Here is a 27,642-nt window from a genome sequence, read left to right as displayed (position 1 = left end):
GGAGGACAATCCGAAGTGAACCGCACAAGCTGACCGCGTACCCTGCTGCCCGCGAAATTCTGGAAAATGCAGGATGGTTGAATTACTTCAACCTCCTGCAAGAATCGAATGAGGCTGTAGCGTTGGAATTCCTGCAAAATTTGCAGGAAAACCACTCTATAGTCGGAGGAAACCGGATAGAAGTTACGGAGGACATTATCGCAGAAACCTCAGGATTACCAGCTGTTGGACCCAGATGGGAGCTGAAGAAGGAAAGACTGCAGAAAGTAATGGAAATTTTCCAAAGCGAAGGCCAAAGTCTGACAGTCAAAGGGAAAGGAGTTCTGCCGAAAACACTGGGGGAACCCTGGACCGAGCTGGCGAAGATAGTGCAGAGCTATATCACCTACGAAGGGAGAAAAGATGTGGTAAGGGCTCGTCACTTAAAACTTCTAGCTGTTTTAAAGGGAAAATGTTCTGTAAATCTCCCTGCCCTTTTAAATTCGTTATTACATGACGTGGCCCGAAGCCTGAAGAAGGCTCAGCACACAGATATGGTTGTTAGCCACCACAGACTGATTCGGCTAATAATAAGCCACAATCTTACCCAACAGCAAGGCACCTAGGAGGAATTGGTCGAAACAGTTAAAGAGGGACTGGCTGTACCACCCCCAAAATCTGAACGAACCTCCAGCACACTGGAACATTCAGAAAAACATAAGAAGCCAGCAGCAGAAAAGCACGCTGTTTCAAAACGAAAGCAGTCCTCCAGCACGCCGGAACAATCAGAGAAACGTAAGAAGTCGGCGGCAGAAAAGCATGCTGTTTCGAAACGGAAGCAACCCTCCGATACGCCGGAACGACCAGAGGAACCTAGAGAACCTGTTGGCACTCCCAACCTGCCTGAAAGACCTAGGAAGTCAGCTCGATTGGTTCGAATACGGGGAAGGTTGGAAAAGATTCAGAAAACTGCGGCCCAACCAATTGAAATCGAGGACGAACCTCCGGAAGTGGAAGGTGAATTACCCGAAGGAAATGCTGAGCAATCAGAGGCTGGAACTAACCAGCCAGAAGGAGGAATTGAAGAAGGACACGACCAATCTGAAGGAGAAGAGACCACCAAGCGAGACAATCAAGAAGAAGAAAACGCACAATCTATGGGTAGCCCGTTGCAAGACCCTCCAGGAGAAGAGGAATTGGCAGCAGTTCTGGCCAATATGAGAGGATACGGCCAAGCCTCCAGTACAGGAGGCGTCCTTGATGGCCCCGCAGAAGAAGAATTACCCGAGGAAAGGCATGCAGAAGAGGCAGGGGAAGAAAACCTGCCTGGCTATGGTAACAAAGCAGCAGACATCAATCCGGGACAATCTGTCCCCAGGACGCCGGAAGATGTTCCAGGAGAGGAAGAAGAAGTAAGATTGAAGGCCAAACCCTCTGCCGAGGCAAGGGAAATTGAAAAATTGAGGAAGAAGCACCAGAGAATGCTGGGCACGATAGCCAGACTCCGGAAACAAATTAGAATGTTGAAAGCCAGTCTGAGAATACAAAAAACTGCAAGGAAAAGGAAGAGGACCACGGCAACAAGAACCCCGAGGGTTAGAGTTCGTTTTGATGGACGAAACCCCATCAGGAGACCTACTGTCGAGGAACAGTCTGTTGTTCCAAATGACAATGAGGAACAAGGTGCTGCTGTTCCATCTGGCCCGGAGGAATGAATGGACATTCCAATGGAACAACAAGAGGCTCCGGTGGTAGGAAGACCAAAGCAACCCTTTGTTCGCATTAAAAAGGAAACGGATAGCAAAGAGGTTCAAACAGAAGCACCCCCCTTGGGTGTAATTCGGGTCCGAAATTCCAAACAACGTAATAAGAAGGTCCAGGTTAAACTTCCAGCTTCTACGGCTGTGTGGAAGAAAGACCCAAAAACCAGAACCTTGCATAAAATGATGAAGGAAGCCCAGCAGGAGGCCGAGCAGTTGCGAGAACAGACGGTCCCCAAGGAAAGATATGAAGAGCTCCAACAGCAACTTCGAAACATCAGTCAGTCTGAGAGCCAGGCCTTTGAAGGATGGCAGAAGGAGCAGGAAAAGGTTGCTAAGGTAACTCGTCGACTAGATAGTGTTATTAAGCAGATGGACACCCTGTGTTCCTTGTATACTGATGTTTTTACTTGTAGAGCCCCTGCTAAAAATTATGCTTTGTTTTTGCTTGAACGATATTTGAGATTAAAAATAAAAGCTGTTAGGGCGGGAGCACCTATCCATATCAACACTGTTAATGATTTTATAGACTGCTGCAAGCACTATGGAGTTAAAGTTCAAAGGTTGTTATGTGAATTTTACCTGCACAATCTTGTCTTAGACCAGGAAACTGATTTGAATCCTGGCCCTTTCATTGGCGATATACAATTCCAAGCCTTTATCTCATTTGGGGTGAATCAGTTAAAATGGCTTAAAGCTTACAACATCTTCCAGAGGCAAGAAAATAGTTTAGACCTATGGGTACGAGCTGAACCTAGGGACCCAACAGCATTATGGAGAAAGCATAGGAGTCTGATGAGGATCCCAGGTGTCATGAAGATATTAGGTCCCATGCATGGAGACTTTATCCGAAATGGTCTGGAGTATTTCCTGACTATTAAAGACCATGCCCTCCATGCTGCAAAGTTTCGCTACTGAACCTCTAACCCAAACATCCAGCTCAGGGAACCCTTTAACTTTGAGAATTTTGAATTGGCTGCCAGTCGATTGAGTCTCTATGGGGAACGGATTCTGCGAGCAGGACCATTTTGGTTGGGGTATCGGTTTCGCAGCCCAATTATTTGGCATCCTGCACCTGGATATCAGGCCCTATATGAGATGCCTGCAGATCAGTTAGATCAGTTCTTTGACCATCTAGTTGCTAATCATGGTTGTCGACCTCTTCGTGAGATCCCTTCTCCGGCCTACTCTCTCACAGCCTTGCATGTCAATTATAACGTTTTCATGAGGACATGAAACAGGGTAAGCAGGGGGGTGTGTGGAGCACTTGGAAGGTATGCTTTTTGACAAGCAATCTAGTGGTTTTTCAATAATATTTCTAACCTTTTCTGCCTTATGAGTCTAAAGAATATAAGGGTTTTGATAAATTGTGTGAAAATGGACAAACGAAGCTCAATCACTAATAATTGATGTTTTCTATGCAGAAGGACGCGGAAACAGGGAATCATCGAGTAAAAACAAGAAGCGAAAGGAAAGTAACTGCTGTCCCGTCGATAGGGAACCGGATGCGGACAAGATAAAGTAAAATTAGAGCCGAATAGTCCAGGAAAAGAACGCAGGATACCGAGACGGAGAATGCAAGAAAGGAAAGAGAAGAACTGAACGATTAGCGAATCCCTCAGGATCTTCGATCCTGAGGGATCGCTGCTTTAAGCTTATCTTTTGTATCTAGATATCTCCGTCATTTCTGTTATATAAAGGTACCACGCCATCGAGCGTGGGGGAACGACTGTTGTTGTAATTACAAGCTTTAGAACAACTTTGATCATTAAGTTTTGTTAAGACCTGATTTTGTATACTTTTGTTAATGCAATCGATATAAAGGACTTGGTGTTCACTTCGTTTCTGCATCTGAAGTAACTTTAAGCAGTGTACCATTGGTAGCCAAGGGCCCAGCTCCGACGGTCACTTGCTGTTGTATCATACGGTGATTTGTGTGGTTTGCTTATTTCTCTTGTTTCAGTAATCTGATATATCTTTTATATGATAGACTATGCTTCCTAATTAATATCTGAATCTGAATAAGTTCTTTAACCCACGTCTCTGTATTACACAAGGTGAATCTATTCGAATTGCATCCATTTCTATAGCAAGATATTGGTATGAATGTTATCATCATTGGATTCATATAAAATAAGTATTTGCGAGGCTTGAAGATAATATCCCTTTGTTCAGAAACATAGTCACATCGTACAATACTCTCGGATTGCTACAGTAGTCTAGAACGTGTACATACATCGGAGTTTGCTGTTCCATTTGAGTTTGTTGTTCCATTTAAGTTTGCTGTTCCATTTGAGGTTGCTGTTCCATTTGAGTTGCTGTTCCAATTTATATGATTGACCTTTCTTGTTTATGATAGTTTGCTGTTCCATTTAATTACTGTTGTTCCATTTGATTACTGCCGTTCCATTTTAGAACTGCTGTTCCATTTTACTTTCGCTAATCTGCCTTTATTGCTTTTGCGTGATAGCAGGCCTAAGGCTGTCGTGAGCCCAGCAAGACGCTGCCTAGCTCCCAGACCTATAAGTCCATGCTTTGGTTTTATTTCTTTATCAGTTTCTAAAGGGAAGGGTTATTGTTTCCGTACCCTTGACTTAGTCTAGAACGTGTACATACATCGGAGTTTGCTGTTCCATTTGAGTTTGTTGTTCCATTTAAGTTTGCTGTTCCATTTGAGGTTGCTGTTCCATTTGAGTTGCTGTTCCAATTTATATGATTGACCTTTCTTGTTTATGATAGTTTGCTGTTCCATTTAATTACTGTTGTTCCATTTGATTACTGCCGTTCCATTTTAGAACTGCTGTTCCATTTTACTTTCGCTAATCTGCCTTTATTGCTTTTGCGTGATAGCAGGCCTAAGGCTGTCGTGAGCCCAGCAAGACGCTGCCTAGCTCCCAGACCTATAAGTCCATGCTTTGGTTTTATTTCTTTATTAGTTTCTAAAGGGAAGGGTTATTGTTTCCGTACCCTTGACTGATCAACTGCTTTGTGTGATTTTATCTTTTGAGTTGGTTTAGTTACAGCTTAGTGTTTGTTTCCTTTCAAATCATTAGAACGCTATACTACCGAGCATTACTTGGACAAAACAACCTCGGATTGAGTTACTCCTTGAAAGAACAAAACGATCCCGAATTGACTTAATAATGTGGAATAATTGGTGGTGTGAGAGACCCTAGTTATCGCTCTACACATTTCTCACTTGCTACTAATAAACTTAGGATATCTTTGCAATTAGGCTTTGGAGACCATAAGAAAAATCCTTGTTTGGCCTAGTTGCACCTCTCATTTGCTCGCCAGTCCACATCCCACATATAGAAACTCGCCTCTAGCACTATACATTCATTAAAAAATCATAGTTTCCATTTCCAAGGTAATTTAGGCCAGCTTTACACTACATATATGACAAGATTAAGACAATATTTGTTGATAAATGAATCTTAACTATGGAATTTTCCTCTAATCACTTTGTATACATATAATAATTGCCATTAATAGATTGCATTCATTAGCAACCAATTTGTATATAGGAAATTGATAGTTAATTAAATTTTGTTAATGGAATATTGGTCATCCATTAAAGAAACACCTGATTTACACAAATAGTTCTCACATGTATACCAAATCATGTTAATTAGGGGGATGGGTAACAAGAAAACATGAGAGTCATTTTGTGGATACTTTTAAAGAGTTTTCAATATGAGGGTTGGACTTGCACCATCAATTGCAAAGAAGTCCTAGACACGTTTCTTAACGATAGGTTTTACAAATGGACTAGGATTATACATTACAAGAATATAAATCCTAGTTTGTGTTAAATACAAAGAAGAGTCTTCACAAAACATCAAAAACAAAATTTTAAAATATCGATTAATGGATTCATGAACTTGAGAAACCTGCTTGAAGAATTGAATTTAGTTTAGAACTTTTATTGTAGCCATATTTATAACACAATTGGAACCCAATTAATAATGGGGATGCTAATATGTTTTTTTGGAGTAGTCATGATGCTAATGCAATCATGCGTTCAATGCGTTGTTGACCCTAGAAAAAATAAATATTTAGAACATCTAGTATGAGTCTATGTAAACTAGCAACATGGCTTAGTTGTTACATTGAAGGGACCAAGTGTGTTACGCTGGGAAAATAAACCAAGTGCAAATTACTAATACACAATATGTGAAAACTGAGATCATGTGGTCATATGGTTGACATAATTTATTTTTTCTTGTGCTATGTAATTATTTTGTGTGGCCTGAAGTGCAATAAGTTTGATAGGATGTAGGGATTAGCTTTGCAAAAATTAAACTATTGATAAACTTATTCTCTTTGCCTATTGCGAAAGGTAAACTAGTGGTAATATTGTTTTCTAATTACAATAAAAAAATTGTTTTGAAATTTTAGTTTAAGAAAAAAAAGAAAGAGCTTATAGTTCACTTCTTCTTTTATAAACTTTCTTTATGGAATTGACATATATACTTATATATAATATAATATTTATTTTCATGTTTTATGAGACTATGTGACAAGTCTTCCCTACTTAGAAGAAGTGAAAAATTCTTCGGGATAATCAATGTGGGGTGAAGAATGTGGTAGGATTGATCAATGTTATACTTCTACATGGGATAGAAAAATAATGGGATAAGTCCAAAAATTTCATGGATAATGAATGTAGGATGCAGAATGTAGGAGGATGGATTAAGTGCTATACCTCCACATGAGAATCCAAGAATAGTGGAATAAAATAATAAGTCCAAAACTCACATGGATAATGGAAGTAGGATGCAAAGTGTGAGATGATGAATCAACTGCTATACCTATGCATGCATGGTCTATATGGACATACATGGATAATGAAATATAACCTAAGTAAAAAATTCACAAGGATAATCAATGTAGGATGCAGAAAGTAGGAGTATGGATCAAGCGATATACCTCCACATTAACATCAAATAATAATGAAATATAATCCAAGTCCAAAACTCATAGGAATAAACTATGCGGGAATGTGAGTGCAGAAGGAGGAGACCATTTGAGGATAATATTTGTAGAAAGCTCTCTCTATATCTGCATTGCAATTTATTTTCATGATATTTTACATAGACATGGTAGGAAATAATGATGAAAAAATAATGTATATGTTGGAAGATGATCCATGACAGTTGCACCTAGGATTCCATGTCATCTACCATGTGTTGATAACGTGTCCATGATGAGGTGGCATGGATTGTTGAATCTTCGAAGGGCCCTTATTTGGTGCCTTGGACTCAAGTATTCTTATCCTCTATGAGACTATGTTATAAGTATTATATATTTTGGAAAAGTTACTAAGTCCAGAATTGGAAAGGATAATCAAAGAAAAATGTGAAGTGCAAGAACATTATTATTACAAAAAAACTATGGTGCCTTGGACTCAAGTATTCTTATCCTCTATGAGACTATGTGATAAGTATTATATGTTTTGGAAAATTCACTAAGTCCAAAATTGCCAAGGATAATCAACACAAATTGTGAAGTGCAAGAACATTATTATTACAAAAAAACTATGTAGAGGCCCAGGAATGACATACCAGCGCCATGCCATAGTGCTAATAAACCACCACCCTTGACTTGACACTTGGAAATATGATGCTACATTATATACAAAGATACCAGGGCCATGTCGTAGTGCTAATAAACCACCACCCTTGAGTTGAAACTTGGACATATGATGCTACATTATATACAAAGTGTTGGAAACATGTACATGTTGATGTGACATAGACTGTTGAATCTTCAAAGGACTATAGCTTGGTTCCTATACTCAAATAGTTTCATCCTTTATGATTATTTGACAAGTGTTCTCCACTTTGTGAAATATATTAAGTGTTGAACTAGTGAGAATAATCAATGTAGGATGTAAAGTGCGAGAGGATGGATCAAGTGTTATACCTCCACCATGGGAATCTAAGGATAATGAAATCTAATCTAAGTAAAATTTTTTTAGGGATAATCAATGTGAGATGTAGAGTTTGGGATGACGAATCGAGTTCTATATCTTGGCATGAGAATATAAGGACAATGTAATATAAGCTAAGTCCAAAAATCACAAGGATAACCAATGTGAAAGGGATGGTGGATCAAGTGGTATACATTTTCATACAAATCCAAGGATAATGGAATATAATTTAAGTGGAAATTTTATGGGATAAAAAATGTATGAATGTGGGTGCCGAAAGCGGAGACCATGTAGGATTAATATTTGTGGAAGTATTTCTTTTTATCCCCATTTCATTTGGTTATGTAATATTATAAATACACCAGGCTAAAAATAAAGGAAATAAAATAATATTTATGTTGACAAATGGTCGGATGATCTAACTTGGAAATAATTGCTAAATAATAACTTTTTTGTGAAAGGGCATGAAAATGTTTTAGGGGAAAATGGAGAGAATATCCTTTGTTAAAACATGGTTAGTGTAATGATGATGATGATGATGATGATGACTATTTTAATAATTAGCGTAATATATTTTTCTATGCATTAATATTATAAGGAATTTATGTAGACACTTGAAATGACATGGTAGGGTAGTGCACTAGAGTTGGGCAAGGCATCACCATCAAAAGTGACACTTGTACCTATGATGTCATATCATCTACAAATTGTTGGAAACATGTCTAGATAATGTGGCACAAAATGTTGAATCTTCAAAGAGCTCTAGCTTAGTGATCCAGACTTAAATTTAAATTTCATTTATGAAACTATTTGACAAGTTATTTGCTTTTGCTTTGTGGATAAATTCCTTTCGGGGACAGAAGTAATCTCCCTAGACCTAGTGGCTTAACCTAGAAACAACCAAGACAAAACTACAATGTTTTCCTTAGAGACATTTGAAATATGAAAGGAAAACCTACTTGGAATCCAATGCAAGATTCATTCTTCTCCTTACTTGTTATCTCCAACTCCAACTCTAATTTCTAAAAGTGGAACCTGCAAATCATCCAAAAAAAGAAAGAGAAAAAAATATACATGATAACATATACAAACAACTCTAAACAAGAAGTCAAAGGTTCATGTTATACATATGCATAAACAAGGCATAATGTATCGGACAAACAATGCACTTTTGTATTAATAATGGCATGAAAATATTACAACCTTTGTAGGCCTTCACTTTGTGAATCTCTCCCAACTATCTTGTCCTTTCTTTTCCACAATGGTAAGACTTCAATAACACCTAAATAACATGGATGGATTGTGGACCTCTAGACGTAAATGAGCAACATTCAGGAATAATCAAAGTCTCCAAAATCCAACCCAAACTCTATGGCAAGTGTTGCATTTATAGGGTAAATGAGATAATTTTGGATTTACAATACTAGGGATTAGTGTTAGAAATAGTAAGGGGGCGGGGGTGAATCAATATTTATTTTCAATTGTTACTTTTACTAGTTATATTACTTATATTTAGAACACAAAATGAACAATAAGAATAAATGCTTTTATTAATTTATTTTTTTACAATAAATCAAGTACAATATATGTAGGGCTCCAACCCTAGATGAAGACACTGTTCTTCAATCTCCCAGGCTTCAAGCTTTATTTTCCAAGCACCGAATTAGACTTCCAAGGCTCAAAACTTGTCAATTTTCAGGCACCAACCTCAACGACTCCAATCCTATACCTGGTTCAATCTCCAACCTGGTTTCTTGAGGACTCTGATCCTCTAGGGCTCCAACCCTATCCTCCAAGGCACCAACCTTGTCTTTTTGAGGCTCCAACCTTTAGTTTACTTTGTCAAGATATATTTGGTTATACTTCACGACTCCCAATGTCTTCTTCAATGATACTTGTCAATCTTCAACTATCCCTTCACTTAGTCTCCACGTCATGTCATCAATGACAACATTGATCTTCACATGAAGGTGTCTTTGTTTTTCTTCATGGCACCCAAACAATTTTTCCAAGGTCACCTCATGATTACTAGTGCATCATGGTCTCCAAGGATGCCTTCAAGATCAACTTCTACAAGTCTTCCAAATGTCTTCAAGAATGCCTCAAGGTGTCTTCAATAGTTTGCCCCAAGAACTCTCCAACCAAGGTTGTCTTCAATAACTATTTCAGAGAGTAAAAATTCTAAATGCTCAAAGGTTGCTCTCAGGTCTTCACCATGATTCTTCAATAAGGCTGCTCCAAGTGTTCCGTATCAGAATACCTTTAAAGCTTTAAGGTCTACAGTGTGCACAATGGGTACTTTACATGTTTCTCGACAATAACATCATAAGTGTCTTCAATAAATATTAAATGACATTTCTTCAAGGATGTCTACTTTTAGAACTTCTCCAAAACTACTTCTTTGGAGTCAAAATATGCTCTCCAAATTTAAGTGTGGATTTGGTTTCCAAACTTCCTCAGTCAACTTGAAGAGAACTTCTCCAAAATTATATTCAATAATTAAGATTTCTCATCAAATTTGAATGTCATGGATTTCATAAGGTGCATGCCTAAATATTCTTCATGCCACAATTCACAGATCCAAGTTTTTACAAGAGGTCTAATAAGGATGCTACTACAGATCCAAAAATATGCCTCCATGGGTCTATAAGAGTGTTTAACTGAGCCTGCAAATAAATGATACTTTTAAGCCATAAATTTACTAACTCAGATCCGAAATTTGTGATGAAAAAAATGTCTTCAACGAAGTCTGCAATAGGTGATTGCTGGTCCAAAGAAAAAAAATAAATCACACACAGGTCTGAGAGGCTTCGATTTTAGGTTTGAAAATCATAGAGTTGCAGGTCAAATATACAGGTCTGAAAATCATAGTAGTTGCAGGTCAAAGACAGGTATGAAATCACAGAATTTCAGTTCTGAAAATTACAGAATTGCAGGTTCACAAATCACAGGTTTGTCCAAGTTGTGGTCTATTTGGAAGAGTGCCACATGCCAAAATCTTACACCTTTTCGAGATGCTATAGGAGTATAGATCAAGACTTAGGCAGTAAGGTGTTTAGTAATGAGACTAAACAAGAGGTTGTCTGCCTAACCGAGCCCTCTAAGGTGACTCTCTAGCAGTTCTAAATTTTAATTGACCTCTCCAACAAATCTGAGCATCATAGATATTTTTATAACTCAAAATCCCAAAACTGTGACCTTCTACTCCTCGTTGACTATCCTTGACTTTGAAGAATAAACCTTAACACAAGAATTGTGCCCAAACAACAATTCTTTGTCCTCTTCAGCCTCCTTTCTCTTTCTGTGACCCTTATTTGAAATTTGCACCAAATTGATGATGAAAATGGAGTGTTGGACGTCATATTTATTTAGGTTTTTACTTATGTCTAATAGACACCTCTGTTGGGTGAAGGGGTATGAGCCTACACAAGTCAGCTCATCAGAAGTAATAATTTTCTTGACTTAAAAATTCTATTTCTCTCAATCTAGAAGGAGTTAGAAGACAAATAATAGCTTGTTGGAAAGAGGAAGAAGTCATCTATAATATATTCAAGGAATCATTGTAAAATGATGTATTTAAGAGGTCAAAAAAGTAATTTTGTTTATGACTGTTTGGAATTTTTAGTACAATCCTTAGAGTTATTTGGATTTTTCATGTATAAGGTCAATGGGACTAGAATGAGGGTTAGGGTAATTTTATTAGGACTTCAAGAGTGGTCTCCAACCATAATTCATATAATCAAGTCCATATCATCAAGTGTGTCATTAATGTATAGTCCCTCAATATCAAGGGTAAGGACATCATCTGGGTTCTAGACTTATTCACTAAGAGTAAGAACATCATCATGATTTGTAGGGCTTCTTCATCAAGAGCAAGGATACATGAGGTTATGGTGTCTTCATGGTTAGTTCAAGCATCTAGGACAAGACATCTTCTTAGTGGCTTGACATCATAATGGCATCATTAATAGCTTGACATCTTCATTAATGGCATCCTTATCAAACAAGAGGGACTTGTCATCATGAGCAAGGACATCATCATATTATGCATCACAAGAATATTTGTCATCCCAATAATGCCATATTGACATCAATGACAACCTTTATTAATAATTATATCCACTTTAGAAGGAAGTAAGTTCTAAAAGATAATAGATATGACCTAATTAGTAGGAATTCAAGATAATATCCAACAGTAATGGTTAAATCCACTCCCAAAACTTCTAGAGAGAGAAACTTCGAAATTATTTTTTATTTTTACTCATTTCTAGGTGTCATCACACTTTTCTGTGAAGGAAACTTGCAATGACGAGCTCAATTTGCATGTGTGCAAACTAAGGCATCATAGGTTGTCTTAAGGGTAAGTGTGATGATCTCATAAATTAGGGTTTTAAGCCAATGTAACCCAAGATTTTTGTAACTTTTAGAAAGAGAATTCTTTTGGCTTTGTAGGGGATGATTTCAAGGTGTAAATAGAAGATGATAGATCTAGGTTTAGGGCCACTTGTTTGAATGCGAAAAAATGACCTGTAACATATTCCCTCCTAAAGTACAAAGTCAAATGTTGTGGCTAAGTACTGAAGTACTTTACCGTGTGAAAATTTTGGATCAAAAATTGACTAGTTGAGATCACTAATTGACTATTACAATACATTATAATCATGATATCGCTTCTGAGGTAGGCATACCCATACTCAATGTATACAAAATTTTACGTGTATAATGATCAAAGTCACATCCACTAATTACATATTGTGGACCCATGCTTCGATGACTTTATGTAAAATCATAGCCATCATACTTTGTAGATCTTTTATGAATCCCGAAATCGCAGCTTGGATGGATGAAACTAGATGTAGGTTCTTAGAGCTCGTGACTTTATAGTACAAGTCTAAGTATGTGAATAGATGTGCTGAAGTTGAAAATAGTAGACACCATCTAATTACCGACCAATGATGAAGGTCATTAACATATGATAGAGAAACCAACGATAATGATAATGGCCCTCAAGGTACTAAGCACAATTTATGAGGTGTGAATAGATGAGTTGAAGTCGAACACCCCATAGAATTTTCCGGTCGAAGGCTATTGATGAGAACCTGATGCCGAAAATGAGGAGACTTGCCATTGAGGTATGCAAGTTCCAAGGCACTAAAGGGAGTTTCTAAGTTAACTTCCTAGATAATGTGTTGATGTCGATAGGAAGCGACCTATCGTAGGAGGGCCTTAATGTATCCCCCACTAACGACACGAAACAAGTATCAAGATACAAAATTTAATGACTCTAAGTTGGTTGAGGGGTGACAAACATGAAGGAAGGCTATAAGTATTGTAGCAAATGTCAAATGAGAGTGGAATTCTCTTGAACATATTAGTGACACTTTATGGAATTGGCAACATTGAATCAATGGCTGATCATGAATGCTTTCAATAAGGTGTGATCAACAAAGAGGCAAGTGGATTCCACAACTCAAAACAATCACTTAGCTAAAAGAGTGTCATGTTCAAGAGCGACTCACTACCATAAACATATTTTATCTATTATTTCCCTAATTTCCCCACCATTTTTGGCAAGTACCTCTTTATTTTTTTACAAGCTTAAGGAAGATAACATATGCTTTATCTGTAAGTTCATCCTTTGGATGAATCCTTCTGAGTATTTTAAATGAACCCTAAGAAGGAGTGGTTCGACCTCATGATGCTTCATGAGTCCTATGCTATTCATGTTTTTACAAGTCCAATGAAGGTGTAACTCGACTCCGTTTTCATGTTTAGAGAGTTTGAAAAATAAGGAAAAAAAAACTTTTAGAACTTCCTTTTCATAAATTTAGTCGCTTGGGCACAAAAAGGCATAAAATAATACCCAAGAGAACCGTTTAGTCATGCTTGACTAAAGTATTCTTTTTTTGTAAATAGTCCATCTAGTTTAGAAAAGGGTTAAACTTATATTGGGAAGACGTCCTTTCACTTACTTTAACGAGTGTGAAAGAGAAAAGTGCTCAAAAATATTTTCATATTTTGGGAGTTTAAAAAGAACTTAAAGAGGACTATGCGGGGTTCCTTTTTTGTAAGCTATAAGGATCCTAAAAAAATGGTAAAGGTGTGCCCATTTACAAAAATCATATACATAAAAATTTTGATTTATAACGTTCACTATGTCCTTCAGATGTCATTTAACCTGCTTAGAAAACAATAAAAACATTAAAAATATGTGATATATGACAAAAATACACAAAAAATATTAAAAAAAAGACTTATTTTGAGCATAAAAGGAGTAAAAGTAACTTTATTTTTTACCATTTGTCATTTTACCATTTTGGAGAGTTCTAAGTGGTTTTGTCCCTGATTCTTCAAGATAGATTATGGCCATTTCCGTGGACAGTTTCCAATGTTTCCTTTTCCAAGTAAGAGATCTTTCCTTTCTCCACATTTTAACAATTCCCATTTTCAATTCCATGCACTTTTTGTGAAGTTTTTAACAATTTTGGGAAATACATTTCGCCCTCGGCCTATCACGAGCCTCCTATATCAGGAGGTGCGATGAGGCATTTTGGTTTTCACTAAAAAGTGAAACACATTGCACTTACCCTTAAGGCTACCTGTGATGGGTTGCACTGTCAATGAACAGACAACGCAATGACTGTAGGAGGGTTCCAAAAATTTGAATTTTATGCTATTTCTTCCCAAAAGTTTTCACATTTCTAATCTAATGTGTTTCCTCCCTTGCATTTGAAATTGTTTGTTGGAGTGAAAATGGTGTTATCTTGGAGGGAAAGGGAACATGAGATTGAAGATGTGATTGCATCAAACAATCCAAGGATAGTACAAGCACTATGAAACTATGGTTTATTGAAGTATTTATGGATTCTGGGTGTGAAGACCCAGATGTATTTCTTGCAATATTTAGTGAGGGCCTTGGATGTACAGGGGTAACTTTTAAAATTAATGAGCACATGGTCACCATAGATGTTGAATACATCTATTTTTTGATAGGACTCTCACAAAGAGGCGTTACTAGTTCCTTGTCTTGATATCAAAGAGACAGAGAGTTAGTAAAATACTATGTAGCTACTTATTATGACAACTCTCAGCTTAGAAACAATGGGAAGATCGTAATAAAAGACATTCATGAACTTCCCCTCAAAAAATTGTGTTCACTATAACATGCTTTCTTGGTAATGCTGCTCCTCATTTGACTACCAAGTCCCAAATTCAATATTTATTAGAGTATTTGACACCTATAGTCTTGAATTTCTACAAAGGGGTTTTGATCAATTTAAAGGAACAACTAAACAAAGTGAAAACTAGGCAGTTGAACAAGTTCAAGTATGGATCCATTGTAGTTTCATTTTTTCTAAAGAGGGTCCCACTATTATGACCTCATAGGATATCACAGGAGTTGTTTGGACCTAGAGAGCCTCGCATGGGGCAATGGGTAGACATGATGGATTACCATGGATGTAATGTCCCAAATGAAGAAAATTTGGAACAAGAAATTCATACAAAAATTTTCATTCACAAACATAAGATTGCCATGTAAAAATAAACAAATAGAGCACTGAAATCTAAAAACACAATGAATAAGAAAACTCTTAGCTTTATTATATTAGATAAATGGGGTTTTACATGCACATACAACCGATACAGCTGAGATAATCTAGCCTCAAATATATCTACAACAATGCTGCAAATTAGCTTCCAAAACAAACTAAAAAATAATACACTGCAACCTATGAAACCTGAATGGATTCACCAAGGGAAGAGATGCGTGCTCGCCCACTCTCACTGAATCACCTGAGAGTTTCTATCATGGGGCTATTGCTGGAGTAGAGAATCGGGTTTTCAACCTCTCATACAAGAAACAATACACAATTAAAGATCCAAGATGTCTGAAATGATCTTCTTCTCCTCTTTGTATAGATCTGATGGATAGATCTCCAATCCTCTAGAAGCATATTATTTTATTATTATTCTAGAAACTCCTCCATTGACTTTATCTTAAGTGACCCCATTTTTATTTTACTTAAGTCACCTTTGTCCCATTTCCTCTAATTAATCATTTTTCCTTAATTAAATGACTAATTAAAGTCATTTTTAACAAAGGAAAATGGTAAATCGCCCGCCATACTTTCTTTGGACACTGGAAGTCACTTATGAGCATACCATCATGTAGATCTTCTTGTTCCGGTTCCAACGAGCTATTACACTGAGGTGTTCCATCAATTAATCTCCCCAGAATGCCACCTCGAGCATAATCAATTAAGGTATACCAGTAGTAACCCCGTTTTACGGGAATTATCAGAAAATCATGAAACCAAAAACAAGATGTGCACAACTTCCCATAATGATGTATATGTCAAGCGAATGCCATCGGACTCCATGAAAACACCTCAAAGCTCCATTGGATCCCCTGATGACATAAACCTACTCCACTGACCTAGCCATCCCTTGCCCTGGAAATCCACCCTCACTATACTATGAAGAAGAATAAAAATGGGGACATTACAGTCCTCCCACACCAAGATTGCTTTCCCTCAAGAAATTCAAATTTGTGGACCAATCTAGTGGCCCATCGCAATTGAGACTCAATTCCCATATCCTATATGAACCAATGCCCATGTCATGCCTCCAAGCTATTGAAACATGACTGAATCCCCTAATACCTGGATCCTGTGTCCATCTCTGACTCAACTTGCTACTAGTAGATCTACCTGGATCCCAATGCCACCAAGAAGGAGAATCAATGCTCCATGGCACCTGTTGTGTTATAGCTCCGGTTGAGAATGTTGCCCCACCAACTGCGTACCAGCTCATCACCTCTCTCCAGTCCAATCCCTAACTCCTAGTCCAAATCTCCTGGTGTTGGGAAGGAACATTGAAGAGCTGTTGACCTGTATCCCACTTCCAACTGGAACATGAAGTATCCGTCATGTCTAAGGGTCCCTGCTCCACTATGCCCCTGACTAATAATATCATACCATCAATAGGATACCAACTCATGATCTCTCACCAATCCATCCCGGGGAAGGATCAGATGCATGGGTATCTGTATAGGTGATAATTCACCTATGTGGCACCGTGCCCCACTCATGCAACCTCGCCTGTTCAGTCAACAATATCCATCGAGAAAGCCTTGCCTCTCTCCCTATAATGGGATCAAGTGGACAAACTGTGTTGCAAGCCCTATCTATGTACTCCTGGAGAGGCCTGCTCCCTGAAAGTTCGATAACTCTGCTAGCTTCTTGTGCATCTACCCACACCTCATCAGTGGGTCAGCCCAAATATGGATGCACCACCATCTCTAACAACTCCTCTCTCTTCTGATCGGAAACTCCACGTTCCTCCTATCTACTAGCTTCCTGCAAAACTACTATGCCAAGCTCCAACACCTCCTGACGACAAGTGTCAACACATACTACCATCATGTTGGTTGCTTGTACATCTATCCACTCCTCATCAATGGTTGGCCCCAAGGATTTCTGCTTGTCCTCCTCCATCATGGACTCAACATGAGCCACTAGCTCACTCTCCAAAAATGGCCCATCACACATCCTGTGCTCCACTATGGGTTGCACATGTTGAATGAGTACAAGTTGCTGCTCATCAATCTCCTCCACCAAACATGGCTGCATCGCTGAGCCATTACCAACAACCTCCTATGATTTCTCATGCCCCTCAGAGTTTGTTGGGCCTAAGAATTATCCTTAAAATACATCCACTTTCACTCCATTCACACATTTTCTCACCTCTATTCCACCACCATGTCACCACATCAACTTCACTTTCAACATTAAATGGGTTACCATTGTGTTTTCCAAAATATTATTAAATCTTAGTATTTTTAAGAGAATTTGTGGTTAAACTTTAGAAAATAATATCCATATACTTATACCTAACAATTAGAATGAGTGTGTTGACATGTGTAGGTACAAAGGAAGCTTCTAAGGCACCCTTATGTGGCACTCTAAGTTCAAATTCGAATTTGAGGAGATCATGGACCTCATGGAGAAGATCATGGAGGATAGGGTTATGTGTCACCATTGGTTGAGAGATATGTGAATATGAAGAGGGAATTGTGGATCCACATTTATGAGTTTGTTATCATAACTTTTGTATAAATGGGAGTGTTATCTCCTTCAATTGTAATTTTGGAATTTAGAATTTAGAATTGAGAAGTTAGAATTTAGAACCTTAGGATCCTATAAGTTTGTAATGAGAAGTTAGAATTTAGAATCATTGTAATGGGGATTTTAGAACCTCTTGGAATGTAGAACTTGTAATTGAAATTTGCAATTGATGATAAATAAGATGGAGTTTCTTTGATCTTCTACATTTGACTTCTCTTTTGATGTGCTTGTGAATCCTTGGAAGGGCCCCCATTGTCTAGCAAGTACACTTTTGTTTTGGTAAGCTTTCATTTTATGTTTGTTTGCAAATTTCATTAGGTTCATATGTTTTAAATATTAACAAATGACCTTACGTAAGAAAGTATTAATGTTTCTTTCAATGAATCTGATTTGTTATTTAATGTTTGATTTCATTAGTTTAAGTTTCTGATTTATATGCTTGAGATACCAATGAAAGACCTCATGTAAGGGAGCTTTGGCATTTCATCACCTAGCTTAGTTTAGTTTGTCTCTAAGTCCACATACAGTGGATGTTCCTCGAAGTTTTACTTTCCTAGGTTGATAGTAAATGGAACTCTAATTTGCATCCGCATTTTAGACCCAACATTTTGGTGCCGTTGCTGGGGAGGATCATTTAGAGATAGACTTAGGAAGTTATTTTTATTGCAATTTCTTTTTATGGACTAACTTGTGAAACCTAGTGACAACAGAATCTTCATAAAGGTGTTCGAGTTTGAGCTTTTTGATTTTTCGTACTTAGTTTGTTTCAAATTCAGTCTTTTTAAACCCCCCATTTCTTACTAAACCATCTACGGATGAGAAAATTGAAGATGTTGAATAAGTACTTCTTGGAGAGCAAGGACAATATTGAAGATTAGTTTCAAAAGAAACTTGCGCCAACTCCAAGAATAAGACATGTTACTCACATGTTTGCAAATCATAAGATAAAAATTTTAAATCTTGATGTGAGCATTTTCGAATTCTTAGTTCGTAGGTGGCTTCACTGGAATCATTCTTTTACCTAGGAAATAAAAAAAAGAGACTTTCAAGTTAAGGTAGAATATATTAGAAAAATAAAATGAGATCTCATATGGTTTTCTTTTAGTCTTGTTTTCAAATAAAATAATTAATAATAATAATAATAAAATCATCATCATTTTTCATGAATAAATTCAGTAGTGCAGTAAGAGCCACTCCATCCATGCTAACTCGCAAAAATAAAAATAAAAAACAAATCAATAGGTTAGTATTCTCTCTTCCGACGCTTTGAGCAATCAGGAAGATAATAAAATCTATTGATCTATTTTCAAAATTGAATAAAAATCTCTTTCTCAAAATTTGCACAAATTATTAAAACTACAACATTATAAGAAATCGAAATCATTTTTTTAAAATAAAAATCGTTTATTTTCGATTTCAAATTTAAAAATTAAATCTGTAGTTTAGTGATTTGATAATTGTGTTAAAAATTCTCTACATAAAACTTCTTGGCATATGATTTCTTTCTCTACATATGTGCTGGGATCATTTCTTCAAACAAGCCAAATCTGCATATCAACAATTCAATGTCAGTCTTTAAGGAAGAAACCTGACATATCTTTAAAGAAGAAATTTGTGATAAAAATCATCCACAATACAACAGAACAGTGGCCAAAGATGCAGCACTAATAAGGTAGCTACCTGTGTTACAAAAGACTGTAGACCATCTTCTTGACCTCTTAAATCATCCCTACGATGAGGATTTTATGTGGCATCGAATGAGGGCCATTCATATGGACCTTCGAATGCAGCATATCTTTAACCGATCAAACCACCCTGGACAACAACACACAGTTAGTCTGAAAACACCAGTAAATTCTATTTCACAATTTGCTCTCTTTGTTCACATTAGCAGTCGTTCTTTTGAAAAGATCTTTTGTCCATTTTTATTTTTTTTGCTATTTTGAAAAGGTCTTTTGTCCAAATTTAGATTTTTGGATTTAAAAGATAGTGAGGAAACCGTAGGAAGTCGGATCAGGTCTTTTGTCCAAATTTGGATTTAAAAGACAGTGAGGAAACCATAGGAGGTCGGATCCTCATTAGAGTTGACAAGAAAGAAATATAAAAATAGATTGAAACAGGATAAAAAAAGGCAATACTGCCAACAAAACTACCATGCAAAAACTCGAACCATAAAAACCTGTATCAAAACTGATAGATCCGAGAGATGGAACTAGCAGGTAATCACAGATCAAGAGCCGTTCAATACGTTGTCCGCCTCCATCCGGAGCCTCTAGACCATCTTTACCCAAAATTGACATCCGGCCACAATTTTTCCATGCAAGCCATACATCTTACGGCGTTGCAAACTGTAGTGGGCCCGTTAAAAGGGACATCCGCGGATCTGAATTCACATGGTTTTTTGTGGCTGACCCACTTGGGTTTCAAGCGTTGGGGTGCAAGAGAAGAGCCATTTCTCTATAGGCGATGGCGGTAAAAAAACCCTTCCAGTATCATAAAGAGAACCATTCACCGCAACCGCAAGCCATGGATCGCGATTGACCCCTATAGCAGGCTCAGGGGCGATGACGGCGACAAAGGAAACTATGCGGGAGAAAACTTAGCACTCACCATCGCTCCCCAAAAACCCATAATTTTGTATTACTTACTTTGTGAGTTTTACTATTATTCAAAATCTTCTCATAATGAAACTTTGCCTCTAAGCTTCTGATATTTCTGAAACCTTGCCTCAAAAGCTTCTGGGATTTCTGACTCAAACGAGAATCTCATATTTTGCTAGAAATTTCTTTCGACACAGAATTTTGCCCCTATTTTTGGCCAGGTTTTGTTTTAGATCCGTTTTGATGCTCCTATCAAGCTCCCCACCTTGGAAATCGAATTTTGACTAACCAAACCACAACCCAACTAGGCGGTGACAGCAGCTTTACTCTTGGATTTCTGAACAGAGATGGGATACTGAAGGTTACCACATGGTACCACGTTTCAACGTTTCTAACCTGACTTCATTTCTTCACTTTGTTCTGGTGATCGCTGGTGTATTCCAGATATGGCAAAGCTGATTTGAACATTGGTTTTGGTCGTTTTTCTTTTAACCCAATTTGCGTTCGTCAAGATTGTCAAATTTTGAAAGGTTTTGCCTCAATTTTTTGAGTGAATGGTTCTATGATAGCTTCGATCTGCAACTGATAAATTATAACCAGAGACTCAATTTAAGGTCAATACGGTCAGAAGCGATGACAGGTTGTAGATATGGTTTATTTATTTGGGCAAGTAGATTATGTGAGATAGATGTGTTGAATTTTAAGATTATCGTGGCTGTTTTTTCAATTTCGGATTAGGCACACCTTAACATGTAACCAGCCGGATATATCCTTTATCACCCACGATCTACACGCCTTCGAGTGCAGGAGGCACGCAACAAAAATTTGAGCGATTTGAGCAAGTTGATGATTGCATGCATATTTTGTGGCACGATTTGAGCGATTCGATGATTTGATGCAGTTATAAATTAGTGAAGATATCGATCACGTCAAACCCCATTATCGAGAGAGAGCGCCTATGATACCATCACCTATCCTATCCCTTCACCCAATTAGCCGCTTTCGATCGAGTTCTTAATGAAGACCTCAGGTCGAGCACTTATCTCTTAACGAGGTCAAGGGAAAACCTAAGGATACGACCATGACCAGCCCCAAATATCTTCTCGATGCATCCAAGATGAGCAGTATGATGGAGAGATTGGGGATCCGCCCTACATATCTCGACAATGATGGTCTGATATCCAGTGCCTGTGATAAAGTCATCGAAGATGAGTGCAAATCGATGATCGCCAAGTAGATACCAAAGCTCGAATAGAAGATCGTTCACATGATTTTGAGTGGCAAAAGGGACGAATTGAAGCCCAATTCCTGCATTTCTTTGGAGGTTGGGGGACATCATATCTGTGTTGCCACCACCGAGAAGCCGACAATGGCATGACCATATCGTGCTTTATGATGAGGAAAAGGGTTTTCGCCTTGAGTACATCTACGAAAATTATTTCCAGCCCCTTGAGGCAGACGAAAATGTTGGAGCCGCAAAGGATGTCGAGAATTTGGTTTGTGGGAGCTGATGGAGAAGGCCGACGAGGTCAATGCTCATATTTTGTGCAGAAATATTCATCTGGCATCCAAGTGTTGAATTAAAACGTCTATTCTAGATATAGATGTCCGGGTAAGTCTACTAGGGTATATTTTGGGTCCGGTATCCAATATTCATCCCTCTAGTATTCATTCCAACGAGGTGGGTGGCCAAGATGGATGTAAGATGACCTGGAGCGAACTATCAAAATTTCCTGGAACGCAGGTCACCTCATATATATTTCTACTTAAAAATAAGTATGAAACTTGTGTAGCTAAAAATGTAATTGTGGAGATCTGCCCCAAAAAGCTTTCCGTTGTGTCTGATCCTATTTTACCAGGAACCTCGAGATATGCCTTCACGGCCCTTCCTACAACATTTCAAACTGCTGAACTCTCTTTCTAGAATGTCAACTATGTGTGCTGTGTAAAGTCCCATGGGAGAATATGATATTCATTAGATGCTATTATTGATATCTTTTTACAAGCTATTATTGATATGCCATCTTCCTCACTTATTTCTAGAACCATGGACTTGGCATTACCATATCCAAATAATTATAAAAAAACGTTTGTTCATACGTTTTTTTCATGAGCATTAAATAAAGGTGGCTTTAATAATTAAAAAAAATTAAAAACAAACAAATAAAATAAATAAAAAAATCCAAACAATTAAAAAATAAAATTAAAAATCAAAACAATTAAAAAAAATCAAAACAATTAAAAAATAAAAAAAATTCAATTTAATCGAGATATGCAATTACAAAGAGCAGGCGAAACTGAACACTCAATACTTCATAAAATTCATTAAAATCTATGCTTGTATTCTTGTTGTATGCTTTTATGTGACGTACTAAGCTGCAGGAAACAACAAATCTATAATGACAAGCTCTTTGTCATGCACAATCCATGAGACATCTGACACAAACATGGAGATGATTTAATTTTCATGGTTATTTCTTGAAAATGGATTGTTATGAATATTATGAATTGGACTGAATATTATGCTTTTGATTCTCCTAAGTCTATTTTATTTGGCATTAATTTTTGCATAAGAATCATCAAGGAATTGGCCATTTCTTTTTTAACACACTTATGTTCTTTATGCCAAGTTTTTTTTGCAGATTTCGGATGATCAACTGATCATTAAGGAAACTAATTGTGTGCACAATTGGTCTTCAAAAGACTAATTTCATGAGAAATTCTAAAGAACAAGTCCATGATCATAAACGAAATTTCCAGAAAATTACAAGTTCTTGCAACTTCTTGTAATAGCTTAATGGTTTGACATGTTGCATGATAGATTAACAAATTCGAAGATTTGGGGTTTATTCTTAAATTTCCAAGGATGGTGAAAAACCTATCCACTCATGAATTAGAAGTCTACAGGTGGTTGGTCAACACTGGTCAAACTCAGCTATTTTAGCAGAAATTCCCGAATTAATGAGCAGATTTGCTATTTTTGAGATTTTGCATGCCAAAATTCACTTTTTCCCAGCAAGAGTCATTAACCATTTCTCATTATCCACATACACTTCATTACATTTTCATCAAACCTAACCCACCAATAAAAGCAACGAAGCTCATTTACAAGCTTTTTGTTCCACGTTACATATTCATTGTCAGTTTCCTTTTCCCTACCCTTGCAAATAAAACCTTGCTTCCATACACCATTGAGTCCATAGTCCTTGAGTCTAAATATTTTTCTAAAAACACCTTGAAGCTTGCATGCCTTAAGGGCAAGCTATCATGCCGATAAACAATGGAATACATCAATGTCCCTTGTTTGTCAAATCTTCTAAGTATTTGACAACAACAAATTCATTCATACTTAGAAAGATGTGTTCGGGGCATCTTGACTCTCATCCACATCAAAGATGGGAGATCTCGTGTTGACTAGTGGCATCCATCAATGGCCACTAAGTTAATGATTTCTTGTTACGTTTGACACCGAAACATTTATTCACATGACAAGAATTGTGCCAAAGAGCGTTGAAGACTTGAAGACCAAGCATTTTGTAGTAGAGGAAGCCAATTTACTTTCATTACTTTTCAGTTTTTGATGTAAATGACTTGAGGACAAGTCAATAAATAAGGTTGGGGAGGAAGTGTAAATTCTAAATTTTGTATACCTTCCAAGCCTTGTACATTTTTAGCCGCATTCAGTAGCAGATTCCGAACATTCAACAGAAGATCCAGCAGCAGATTTAGCAGTAGATGCAACAACAATAAAAGATTCACTTTTTCGACTTCGTTCACCATTTTCACAACCAAGTAAAGAAAACTATGATCAGAATTTTGCAGCCATACATGCACAACTTTCATCCATATTTAAAGGGTCAGTTGAGGTATGATATTTTCTAGCTTTTAACCCTTTAATTCCTTGAAAGCTAGAATGATAAATTTTGGAAAAAAACTTCCTTTCCTCATTTCATAAAATTGCCAAAACCATCAGTTTGGGGGGGGGGGGGGTGGTGGGGGGGGGGGGAATACATTTACATTCATACTTTGTCACATTCATATTTTTCCATATTCATATATCACATTCTAAAACCCACATACCTTCAAAATATATTCACTATTACATGAGCATATAAATGGATTTGTAAAAAGTACTTAAAAGCTAATTGGATGCAACACAATCATGGTTGTTACACAAGAACCAACCGTGATGCATTCCAACAAAATACTTTGCAACAAAAATCAAATTATCTTTATGCAAAGTTCATACATTAAAATTGAATGCAACAAACAAAATATGGTTGAAACACAAGAACCAACCAAGTTGCAATTCATCAAAAACACTTTGCAAAAGTTAAGTAAATGATATCATGCAAAGTTTAAGCCAAAGCTCAAGTATCAAAAAGTAATGTAATAGATTGCATGAGGACATGCAATACCTTCAGTTTGGGGGTATGTTGGGCCTAAGAATTATCCTTAAAATACATCCACTTTCACTCCATTCACACATTTTCTCACCTCTATTCCACCACCATGTCACCACATCAGCTTCACTTTCATCATTAAATGGGTTACCATTGTGTTTTCCAAAATATTATTAATTCTTAGTATTTTTAAGAGAATTTGTGGTTAAACTTTAGAAAATAATATCCATATACTTATACCTAACAATTAGAATGAGTTTGTTGACATGTGTAGGTACAAAGGAAGCTTCTAAGGCACCCTTATGTGGCACTCTATGTTCAAATTCGAATTTGAGGAGATCATGGACCTCATGGATAAGATCATGGACCTCATGGAGAAGATCATGGAGGATAGGGTTATGTGTCATCGTTGATTAAGAGATATGTGAATATGAAGAGGGAATAGTGGATCCACTTTTATGAGTTTCTTATCATAACTTTGTAATAGGAGTGATATCTCCTTCATTTGTAATTTTGGAATTTAGAATTTAGAATTGAGAAGTTAGAGTTTAGAACCGTAGGATCCTATAAGTTTGTAATGAGAAGTTAGAATTTAGAATCATTGTAATGGGGATTTTAGAACCTCTTGGAATGTAGAACTTGTAATTGCAATCTGCAATTGATGATAAATAAAATGGATTTTCTTTGATCTTCTACATTTGACTTCTCTTTTGATGTGCTTTTGAATCCTTGGAAGGGCCCCCATTGTCTAGCAAGTACACTTTTGTTTTGGTATGCTTTCATTTTATGTTTGTTTGTAAATTTCATTAGGTTCATATGTTTGAAATATTAACGAATGACCTTCTGTAAGAAAGTATTAATGTTTCTTTCAATGAATCTGATTTGTTATTTAATGTTTTATTTCATTAGTTTAAGTTTCTGATTTATATGCTTGAGATACCAATGAAAGACCTCCTGTAAGGGAGCTTTGGAATTTCTTCACCTAGCTAGTTTAGTTTGTCTCTAAGTCCACATACAGTGGACGTTCGTCGAAGTTTTACTTTCCTGGGTTGATAGTAAATGGAACTCTAATTTGCATTCGCATTTTAGACCCAACAGAGGTATCTAAGGACTCAACTATAGAAGAATAATCCTCATCTTGAGAGTCAGAAGGAATCTCCTCCTGATCTGACTCATGCTCCTCTATGTGCTCTTCATGCCAAATCCTCACTGGGAGCTCATCTCTCTAAATGTCTCCTCCCCTCACAAGGACAATCTGTTGTGCATCACGTTCACCCATTAAACATGGATGCACATCAAGGTTGCTGTCAACATTTCCATATGATGGTTCAGGAGAACCAATGGACTCCTCTATAGTAGACTCCTGTTCAACTAAGGGCCCTTCAATCTTCTTCATAATCAATTGACTTGAGTTCCTTTCCAGCTCTGCTTCAATTTTAGCAGTCTCGTCTGCTTCTTTGTCCCCTCTAATTTTACATTTGTGATCTAGTGTCCACACTCCTTGACATGTAAAACATATTCTCTCTCTTCTCATTTTATTTATTCTCTTCTTTGGGGGTTATGGAAATGCTCTTTCTTTGGCTCCTCATCTTTTCTAGATCTGATCCCTCCAAAAAATCTCATCAAATTTCTTCTAACAAGAGGGTCAGTGCTAAAGGTTGCAAGCTACCTAAGTGACTCATCCATGAACCAATAAATTTGGAAATTCCAAGCTCCCTTTACTTCTGTTTCAAAGGCCCAACAAAATAACCCAAATAATTAATTTGCACCGCCTAAAAATTATGTTGTTGATGCTCAAGATAAATTGGTGTTTTTTCCCTCAATACTACTCCAAAAATTCTGAAAATTTAACTTGAGGCTCCTCACACCAAACCCATAGAAACCATGAAATGGTTTGGCTTAAATCCAAGCCAAGGTCAAGATCACCAAGTGGTGTGAGTTTCCCAGTTCACTAATAAAACAAAATGTTGAAGGAATGCTTATTTCCAGCTCGAATATTGCCTAGAAAATTCTGAAATTTGAACCATGGACTCCTCTCACAAAACCCAGAAAAACCCAGAAAAATATTGGGCAAATTCTAGCTGATCTATAAAAGCCCCAATTTAGTGTGAGTTTCTCAGTCTGCCTAGCTCTGTACACTACTCCAAATAAGATAAATTAATATCACAATGCTCCAACTCTTCGATCCTGGAAATTCATTCATGAATCACAAACTCAAATGAAAGAAATCTCTTAAAAAAAATTCTGGTAAATAAACTAGACTATGATAGATAATTTGGGCCCAACAAATAAACTCAGCCCCAATAGATAAATTTGGCTCTGGAAAATAAACTAGGCTTGGAAAAATAATTTGGGCTCCAACAAATAAACTCAGTCCAACAAATAATTTTATCCCACCAAGAGAAATTCCCCACTGTAGAATAATTTTGGCCTTGCAAGATAAATTTGGTCGAGGAAAATAATCTTGGTATAGAAAGATAATTTCGACCTAGCAAATTAATCTTGGTCCAGAAATATAAATTCAATCTAGCAAAATAATTTTGGCCCAACAAAATGTATTCGACCTAGAAGAATAATTTTTGCCCTGCAATAAATCTGGTCCAACATTTTTTATTTATTTTTTATCACACCTGCAACAATTATCCTCCGGCAAATAGATTAACAATTGATTCACAAACAATAATAGCTTATTTATCGAGCAAAATATATTTTACTGCAGCAAAATCACAACTCTGACTAATAGAATAATTTAATCTTGCTTCATCTGAAAATAATTTTCTTTCATCACCTCCAATATAAACCCTTAAATAATGTTGGGATGGGGTCCCCTCGGGTTGA

The 27,642-nt window shown here is 37.0% G+C and overlaps 1 pseudogene; it reads left to right on the top strand.

Moving 5' to 3' along the window:
• The first annotated feature begins 21,482 nt into the window (after window positions 1–21,482).
• Window positions 21,483–21,980, top strand: LOC149265127 (uncharacterized; annotated as a pseudogene).
• Window positions 21,981–27,642: the final 5,662 nt, after the last annotated feature.

Source organism: Pinus tabuliformis, chromosome 6, assembly GCF_031772625.1.
Source record: "Pinus tabuliformis cultivar Carrire ecotype Pingquan chromosome 6, CPIR1, whole genome shotgun sequence".
Lineage (NCBI taxonomy): Eukaryota > Viridiplantae > Streptophyta > Pinopsida > Pinales > Pinaceae > Pinus > Pinus tabuliformis.
This window is presented reverse-complemented; position numbering and strand designations above follow the sequence as displayed.